The sequence below is a fragment of the Ptychodera flava genome, unplaced genomic scaffold (assembly GCF_041260155.1).
Source record: "Ptychodera flava strain L36383 unplaced genomic scaffold, AS_Pfla_20210202 Scaffold_47__1_contigs__length_1083325_pilon, whole genome shotgun sequence".
NCBI lineage: Eukaryota > Metazoa > Hemichordata > Enteropneusta > Ptychoderidae > Ptychodera > Ptychodera flava.
In genome coordinates this window covers 1,030,322-1,041,233 of record NW_027248369.1, presented here as the reverse complement: position 1 = coordinate 1,041,233, position 10,912 = coordinate 1,030,322, and positions in this window count along the sequence as shown.

Genomic DNA, 10,912 nt, shown 5'->3' with positions numbered 1-10,912 from the left:
AAATCATTAAAGTATCTATCATTCAGTAAAATTTGTAGTGTAAGTGTAAGCCATATATGTTCCTGTATGACATTGGTGTACTCTGACAGACAGACACACAAACACACATACACACACGACAAGTACAGTCTGATACCACCAATTTTGATACCACCCTCAATAATGAAGCCATATTGGTTTCAGTAGGGTGAAAGGAGCCATGTGTTTAAACAGAAAAAGGAAGTCGAGACTGGTATTCTTATTTATTATTGGTTGTCAACAATGGGGATTGTAGATAAAAATCATGCCAGGGAGGGACATCATTGTATTCCTCAGTACAGAATAGAATTCTACGACCTGAGCTAGTCCTTTCATTCCCAATGGTGTTGTACAATTTTTCTTAGGAGTTCACTCAATGTCACTGTGTCATTTGAGAAGTACTGGAACATTTTTCTCATTTCCATTTGCGAGAGCAATCTTCAAGTACTGTAAGATATATTTTCAACCAAAGTTACATTTGTTAGCATTCAATAGCACATCTTGTATTATTACACCTCACTCATTCAGCGTGCATGCCATTGGTTAAACACGACTCACGTGACATGTAAAAGAACGTGATGATGCCCTCTGCGAATGTGATGATGCCTCTGCATTTGATATTACATGGATGACGTCATTTTACTTACTGCGCATCCTTTCTGCGCAAAACAAATTGTCGTTCGCTTGTTGTACTTTTGCAGTCGGCAAATATGGCTTCGAAACGTCATGCAGAGCTGTCACCGGCACAGTTACACGATACTTTGATGCAAGTAAACAGCAAACGAACGAAAATGGCAACAATGAATGCAATTTCTGTGTTCAGCGACTATGCAAGCAACAAATTTGGATACGCCACCGAGGAAATCGGCAAAACTTTCAGCGGCAACCCTAGATTCGGCACTGACAACATTTACGCTGAGGTCCGGACTCAGAAAGCGAACTGTACTCGAAGAAGTCTTTGTGTTTGTGTTTCTTTGCATGTTTGCTTGTTCGGTGTAATAAAAATAATAACATATGAGAGCTTGGGCAATATCACGATTTTTGCCTACCCTCGGGCTGGTGGTCATGATCGAAATACTGATGATTACGGCTCGGGCATCATCAGTATTTCGATCATGACCACCATCCTTGGGCAGGCAATAAATCGTGATATTGCCAAAGCTCTCATGTGTTCTTATTTCACTATGTAATACACAGTCAGTCAATATCAAATCCAATTGATAATTCTTCAGAATTTTTTAATGACATAAATTGTCAGATATGTGGTCATTGCTTTCTCATTATTTTAAATAAAATTTGTGACATTTTACTTTTCACATTTAAATGACATTTCTTTGGACTTGCGTGTTATTGATATAATTTAACCTGTACCCCAGTCCCCGTAGCCTAGAATCCTATTTGTCCGCTTGCTCTGTACCTCCTACCAAGAGGCAAGTGGACGAATAAGATTCTAGGCTACAGTCCCCGGTAGACAGGTTCACTGTGACCATTGTATAACAATGGATGTTGCCCAAACCATGCATGGTGTTTGAAAGTGTTAAAAGTACACTACACAGTTTAAATGTGTAGGGCCTCCTCTTTGTTCATGAATCATACTTGTAAGCTGTTTAGCCAATATTTTCTATATTTTAGTTGCTCCACTAGCTTCTTCAGTGCGTAGACTGTATTAGAAAATACCGTTGCCAAGTTTGACCAGCTCCTTCACCTCAACCCAAATATTCCTACGAATCTCCTAGCCAACAGATGTCACAATGAACCTCGTGTACAAGTTCTAAAGAGTAGCATCTACAGCAGGATTATGACTGAGTGACAGAAAAACAAAAACCTGAACCCACTGTGCAACCTTAGGCAGCCTAACAAATAAAGTCTGCTTCTGTTTTATCACCCATTAACATTTGGTCATAGAGGGCAGAAAGAGCCCAGTCTATATCATCGATGGTAAACAAAAGTGAAGGACGCTCAGACAGATTTGTTGTTCTTCATATTTGTTTACAATGTCATTGTCATTGCAAATATATGAATTAGATGACTCCAGTCAAAGTCCCCAACATCACCTTGTTGAATTGTATCATGACTTACCTCATAATGATACAATTAGTGCATGTTGCACAGAAATATTTTGTCAAAGTTAATCCGGTGATAATGTTGTGACAGCGTCCACAGATTAGTAATTTACCCTTGCATACTTTGTCAAATTAGGCACTCAAACTCATCAGATAATAGACTAAATTACTACCCTTGCTTGCTTTGACGAATTAGGCAATCAAACTGGTCAGATAATAATGCAGCATGCTGATAAAACGTTTACGCAAGATTGTCAATGGCAGTGCAAGACCAAAACACCGAAGTTTGGTAGAATAAACCTTTATTAGCAATACAACAAAACACCTACCCACCCACCCCTGAGGACGGACACGTAGGCGACCCGTATGGTACACAAAAGTGTGTTGCCCCTCAGCACAGCGCAGTCAACGGCAGAAATATGCTCACCACATAGGCAATGCGCCCATCACTTGCAGAAATCACAGTCCCCTGTGATCTATTCCACTCTTGGACTATGCGCCCAATAGACGTGTGTACATATGCCTGAGAAAAAACATATGTACACACGTCTATGGGGCGCATAGTCCGAGAGCGGAATAGATCACAAGTGACTGTGCAGAAATGAAAGAAACTTGTTGTTCTACTGTTGTCGTTTTCTTGAATCTTCCACAAAGGAATTCCTTTAGAAAAACATAACAGAGATGTGACCTGGCATATGTCGCAATTTCAAGATGAAATGGTATTTGATCGGCTGGGCTTCCTTTCTATTCTACACAACTTTAAAAAAATCATAAAAATTTATTTTATTGCTAAACAACACACTCAAGGAGTGTGGTAAGACAAAAATTACAAAACTCAGCAAACACTGGATGAAGCTGCTGCTGGGGGAGGAACTAAAGTACAAGAAATAAATTTAGCAAGAGGTAGTTTATCTTTGTGAGTACATATACATGAACTTTTCTCTGTCATTCAAATCACGAAAGCCAGGATTATACAAACCTGTGGATGAAAATATACTACCTCGATAAGTTCTATATTTTGGACATTCAATTACAAAGTGAAATTCATCCTCAACTAAAGACTTATAATATTTGCAGAATCTTTCATTTGCAGGAACTTTTTGAATTGAACTTCTACCCAGTTCTATTTGCAGGTTACGATCCGAAATGCTTAGTTTTGTCAGCCACCTCCTATAGGTAAAAGATCTTATATCTATCAGGTAACTTTAAAATTCAAATTTTGTCTTAAAAAGTATGTTAGTTCGGAGCTTATTCCTCTGCATTCAACACTTCCTTGTATTATTATGAATGTTTCTCAGCCATATTTGTTCATACATTTCACATAAACTATCATATACATTATTAACTGTGGAATTGATATTGCAAACACAAGACCATATATCGCTCCCACTGTAAGAGTTAAATATGCTTGTAAATAATTAGACAAATCTGAATTCAACCTGGATGTATAAGCAGATCTCAGTAAGATGTCATCTGATAAAACCAATCTATGCCAGTGTTTAAGCATGTGCTTTATCACCATAAACTGAATTGGATATCTACCTAGCTCTCCAACAACACCATCAGACGGTGCATGTTTAAAGGCTTGCCCGATACACAATTACAGCGGTTACAACGTGCCCAAAACACAGCAGCTAGAATTGTTACAAAGACCAGGAAATCTGACCACATACCCCCATACTTATGCAACTTCACTAGCTTCCAGTACATCATCGCATTGTATACAAACTTTTGCTGATTATTTACAAAGCCCTAAATGGACAAGCTCCACAATATCTCAGGAATTTAAGAACACTTGTGCCTCATCACGTGTTCTTCGTTCATCTGATAAATGCCTTCTGCACACACCTAGATGGAATCTGACTACCTATGGTCGCCGCTCCTTCTCTGTAGCAGCTCCTGTCCTTTGGAACTCTTTGCCCCTGGACATAAAAACCTCTCCTAATGTCAACATTTTCAAAAGACGCTTAAAAACTTACATCTTCCAGAGAGCATTTTCATTGTAACTCTAAGCGCCACTGAGCATTGTTTAACTTTGGATATTAGGCGCTATACAAATTTTCTAGATAGATAGATAGATAGATAGACACCAAGGATAAATATATATAATAAGATAATATACTAACATCGTTGAAAAAGTTACACTTGTCATTGATTTCATGTCCCAATACTTCAAAGCCATATGTCTATAATAGGTACAGTTAAACTACCAAAGAGTGATAATGCAACTTAGTACAGAAAGTTAACAGTTTAAAGGCCCTTACGAAGGCTGAAAAGAGCTTTCATTGCCTTCAATTTAAGATTGTGAAAATTACCTTTAAATTTACCATTTTGGGTAATGACAAAACCAACGTAACAATACTCTTTCACTAAGTCAAGAGTCACTCCATTGTATGTGAGTGTAACTTCTTTTACAAGATGATTACTTTTGTCGAACACAACAACTTTCGTTTTCTTTATGTTAATAGGTAATTTTCATTCACGACAAAATCTATGAAGTTTAGCTAGGCCGCTTTGTAAGCCTGTTTCAGATTCTGAAATCAATAAAAGATCATCAGCATACATTAGACAATTGATAAGGAGTTTACCAAGTTTGATAGCACAGTCCTCACTGAAAACCAAATGTACTGGGAAGATCATGTATGAAATATTAAACAAAGTTGGACTTAAATTACACCCTTGCTTAACTCCTAACTTGGAGTCAAATTCTTCAGTAAAGCAGTTGTTACTTTTCACACAATACTTAATGTTGTCGTACATGGACTTTATTAAGCTACAAAAATTACCATTAATGCCATATTTCTGTAGTTTCCCAAGTAAACCTGTACGCCAAACCCTGTCAAATGCTTTCTGAAAATCTACAAAACAACAATCAACACTTGGCAAGATGCTTGATATAGAACAATATATACACATATACTGATTCTGTACATGTGTCAAATACGGTCAGAATACACGTATGTATACTAATAACATGCAAAACTACAGTGTATACTTGCTGTGCAAAGATCTGCATTACGTATACTCATGATCTGCATAGATATACGCTACGCATATCAACGTATTGGAATGTTCCATATACAAAGATATACGCTACGTATGCAATTAGCATCTCGTTCCATATTACGTAAATATATGTAAATATAATGAAAGTATATCAAGCATTGTTTCCAGTGAAAGGTACCTACGACTGGGACTATAGCTTGACTGATAAAATTTTGCATAGATATGCTGATCGATAGCAGAACGCAAACTTAGATTATCTGCAGTTCTCCTCTTTGCTCTGAAACTAGACTAAAATGGCGAAAGAATATCATTGCTATTAAGAACGTTCATAAGCCTATTATTCAACATAGAGTTCTGAGGTAAACATATTTGTAAGGCAACTAATTATAGAAATCCCTCAGAGTCTGTAATTTGACGGATCACATGTATCACCTGATTTGAACACAGGGACAAATATATTTTTGTCCAAGCATTTGGAAATGTTCCTGATCTAAGGATGACATTGAATAATGAACACAATGGAGTAAGTATGGAAGAACCACCATATTTTAGAATTTCATTCAAAATACAATCGACATCTGGGGATTTCTCCGATTTAATTTACCTAAAGCTTTAATATTTCTGATTCTGTAAATATGGAATTAAGAATAAAATTCACATCATATCCATTGGCCGCTTCCATTTTCGTTAATTCAGATAGAATACGTTTAGAAACGTTATCAGTTTCTTTACAAGAAAAATTACCCAACTGCTTAAAGTGAGAAAACCATTCACCAGGAGAAATAGACGAGTCAATTAAATTTTCTTACAGACATGACTCCCTGAAATAGCCTTTTTTCTGTTTGTGGCCGGCGGCCGTGGCTGACACCAAACCAAAATGGCTGAAGAGAAAGAGAAAATTCTTTGGGGGGCATGATCAGTGACTGCATGAAACAGTATATATGTGACTGTATTGATAAAACTATAAAACTCGTTGTTCGACATCATATTTATTCATTTTGAAGTTTCTCTAGTCCGAAAGGTAGCGAAGCACCATGTCCCCTCTTATGTGGAGTCGTAGTCTCGGTTTGACCGAGACTAGTACAATGGAGACAAATCCCCCCAGGAATCCTAAGCAATCCGACAATGACAGGCCTAGGCTGCCATTCGCAAATAACGGGGGTGGAGCTGGAGTGGAGAAAGTGTGATTGAATTTATTTTTATCAGATCCGCGCTCGATACCCTCAAACAATTTCCACTGACCGTCTATATGATCAAACATTTTCAAGTACTTCAAATTATCATACAACAACCACTTACAGTGTGTTCTCTGTATGTTCACTGAAGGGGTCAATTTCTGCACCATTCACCAAAATTAGACTTGGCATTTTAGGGGACAGAAACTAGAGCAAATTCACAGGTACTAGGTCACTACATAGCTATGATATCGCAGTGGTTCTTGTGGCCTATATCGAACGTGCTCGGGTCATTGGGGTCACCCGAGCGCCACTTGTAGTATATGTACTATGTGTTGTATAGAGAGACACGGAGGCCGTTGTTCATTAGTCTCAAGCATGAGGAGAGTCACTCTTTATGGGATGTTACAAAGTGAAAATAACATTTATTGGGCAGGTGTGCTTGCAGATGTTCGACACTACTTTATATCAGCAGAATGTAGCTGTAGGCATATTTCAAGGCAAGTTCATACAATTGATTCGCTTTTGAATGCATTAGTGAACACTTTAGATTTATCAACCTCAGTCAAGTTGAGTTAATCAAATTCTGGCCTGATGAATCAGGACCTCAGTTTTAGTTGTGTACTTCTTTATTCATCATTGCATTAAAGCCAATGATGGCCAATCAGACACTTTTGAAGTTAATATGAAAGTCAGTTTTTCAGATCTTACAATTCCATGAAATAGACCAATGTACTCCTACTGTTGTAATAAAGCAGACGGTGGTATCTTAGCCACACACAATATACAAGTAGTATGGCTTAGTATTGTTATAGTTATATATTTGTAGCAATTCGGAGAAGGAACAAAACGTGTATTTTTTTCAAAAGAATATCGATCAAATTTTGCTGTGGGGCTGATGTTTTCAGGTCACGTCATGAATGTATATATTAAGCAATAACCCCCGCCACACGAGGGTATACACGAGATTTTGGTACAATGTGCGACATATATCACAAGCCAATAGGTGAGTGCTATTTTGAGCAATATTTGAGCAATTTTTTTTGGATACTTCAAACATCAATTGTACTAGAAAACAAGCACTTTTGAAATAATTCAGACGTGGAATGACTGCAACTGTGATGAACAGTTGTGCAGAGTGTGTTGCACGATGCATCGAGAACTGACCGCGGACACCCCTCATTGCATTTGATGCCATCTTTCGTCTCAGTTGCCAGGAGTCATGCCCATTGCCATTTTGAACTTCTTGGTATACATGGTTAGAACACCCTGGTCTGTTACAGCCTAGACTTTGGAAAATAATATCTGACATACTGTTAGGGCAAAAAAAAATGTTTCTGGTCATCTACATGTGCCAAAAATGATGCGGCGACGCGATTTTTTTATTGTTTTTTTTTCAATGTTGGTGGAATTTGATACATTCCCCCTTTTTTCCATACGGGCAAATGAAAAACAGGAAAAATAAGAGTTGACGCGCACAGTTTGAAATGATGCGCGCGATGATGATTCTCGCTTCTTGACTACTGCTGCCCAAGTGCACCGTGCGCCGCTGTACTGATGCCTAATGCAATTATTTACATAACATCCAAATGTGCAGTTTGAGAGATGTCTTTCATCATCGCTCTCAACTTATTTTCACCAAGAGGTGAGTTACAGAACCATACTTTATCTGTGTATCAAAATTTGAACTTCGGTCATTAAAATAACGTTGACTGTTTCGGTTTTTCTCGAGGCTCTATGGTTTAGATTGGTACTTTCAAATGCATCGACAACCGGGCAACTTTCGAACAAACTGGTTTAGGGGCCGTTTCACCACCGTTATCAGTGCTAAAACAGTGTTTTAGCATCGGAGGAATGAGTTCTCGTCCAATCATAATGTCTCATAGTAGCATGATATGATACAATGACTATATACCATAAGATCAACATATATGTTGGTTTCGTGTACTCAAATTGAATCTTCGGTACCTTTTTCCAGTTTTGGTGATGATTTCATGTTTCAGCATATTTTTGTGCACTGTGGCCAAGTTTCACGTTATTCTCAGCTGGGAAAGATATGCAAGTGGGCAACACAACATTGTATCAATTTCCGATAAAATAATATCGATCGGTCACGTTCACTATACCAAAACAGTTGATCTGTGCCCGTCCGCCACGGTTCTATGTTAATTTTCCAAATTAGTGCAATTTTCAGCGTTCATATTCGCCCAAAGTGGGTATACAAGACAACAACTTAACAAGTATTTGGTCGGAACACGATTTGAACTAATTTGGGATAATTTGACTTTTATATTTTTCAAATTTCTCAAAAGTGTTAAGAGCAATTTAGCTGAATGTTGCGATATTGCAAATTACTCATAAGTGAGTAATGTAAAGAGAAAAGCAGATGAGGTGATATTTGTATATTAAATCGGCATTACTTCATCATCAATTAAGTTTTAATCACGTTCTGTGAAACTTAAGAGACGCTCACTGAATAAAATGCGGAAACTTATGACCCTTGTCTGCATATGAACAAGCCGTCAGATAGCCAAATTATTGACGGCAACAGTATACGGCCGAGGGAAACAGTCTGTTTTTGGGGGTGACTCACAGGCCCGAGGGGTTAAAGACGTATGCTGTTGCCCTCATGGCCAGTCAATATGTGTTTTGTAACACATCTCATCCGCAGCCATGCATAAGAACGTACTATACACAAAACTTGTCTCATGTAGGCCTATGATGTAATATGTTGGAGTGGTTCAGTAAGAAAACGTTTTTCCTAACAGCATCGCAATACTTCTGCAAAACGTTCAATGCACCTTTGATTATAGTTTTCGTCCGTTTCGAGTCCTTGTTGGAAACCAAAGCATTCAATTCTTCTTCAGAAAGTAGGATAAACCAAAAAAATTCTCAACTATCGTTTCGATTGGCCGCAGACGACATCTTTGTTTACATTCCGGTTCGCGCATGCGTCAATGTCGTTTTTGACGTCAGCGGGCATCATTTTTCGGAACTGATGCCTGGCAGGCAACAGTTCCAACAAATGATGCCTGATGACGTCGTTTACGTGGATCAGCACAAAAAGAATGCATCCCACGTGACTATCAACTGGCGAATTAGAATACAGACTGCGGATGAGGTGTGTTACAATATATTTTAGTGATGGGAATGAATAAAATACAAATAAAACAAGTTTTGTGATGAAATTCAAATATCTAAAACAATGCGAATTTTGTATATCAATCAGAGGATCACCTGCCACTTTTCATCACCACTCGTTCAGAATTAAGGAACTTGCATCGCCGAAAAATGTGTAATCTGTTCAGTGTATCAAACGCCGTTGTTTTCTATGGGAAATCGAGCATATTCGACGCGTCACAAAATGAAAAAAATACATCAAGAAACCCGTTCCTTAAACTTTTTTATTTCGCTGTAATTTCTTACAATATTTGAAATAACACATCTCATGAAGGTAAATAAAACTCTATTGTTTTATTTTGCTGTTTCTCTCTTGTTTTTATGAAATGACGAGTGTACGATCGTTTCGCTGTTGACTGAATTTTCACCTATTATTGCACAGTAATAATAATCGCATAGGTATTGTCGAAATTCCTCCACGAAATGATTGCCGAAATATCATAATGGAAAAGTCAACATATTTTGATTCTGCAACTTTTTCATCAATATTAATTGTGCAGTGAGAAAACTCGGCGAAATTATAAACATAGCCTTGAAGACGGATTTGACGCTCTGCACGCGTAGTCGACGTATTTGTGGCAAAAAAGTGACACGCTATTATGGAACAAAATTAATGGCTTTTGGCCTGCAGTAATCGTATGAGACGAAATCGCTAGACCTCTTGTTCAAACATTTACAGGAAGAATGAACCAAGGAAAACACTCTTTATAAAAGTAAGAAAATGTGTCCACAACTCAAGTGAAATCCTGCAATCGTTATCTCCCTCCGGAACATTTAAAGTTACATTATGAACGTTTTGGGCAGTTCACTTGTGTATTGTTCTGTGTTATCATAAGCACTATGTTTTGAAGATCTCATGCAATGTGAGACAAATTTCTAGGTCCCACACCAGTTTCAAAATGATCACTTATTCGAAAAAAATTATTTTAGAGAATGCAGACCATACAATAGATTAGCGGATCACAAATCTCGTACACGCAGAATATTTTAGGCATCAAGTATCAAATAAAAGTGAATACAATATGCGAAAAGGTTCTTAATGAAAGTTTGTCATTTATGATATGTAACTACACAAAGTGCTTAAATTCTATTTCTGTTCCGTTTATACAAAATAAGCATTTGCAATGAAAAGAATTGCTACCCCAGCTAAATATCTTTTGATAAGCAGATAACATCATCTGAATTAAACAAGGGTTTATCTCATACATGTCAATTATTTGTTCACACAATATCTAGATATGTACTGGACTAGTCTACGCACTCTTTTCTCCTGATTTCAAATGACTTGAAATTCTCATCCACGTGCGTTTACTCTAGGCCAGAACACAATTACAGTTAAATTCTTCCGTTGCTGATTCAATATCTTTAACAGGAATGTAGCTTATGTCAAAAGTCTTGTATTTGCGTTCAATAACCACAATTGTGTCATGCCAGCTTTTAGGTGCCTCTAGTAGTTTCAGCAAATGCTCA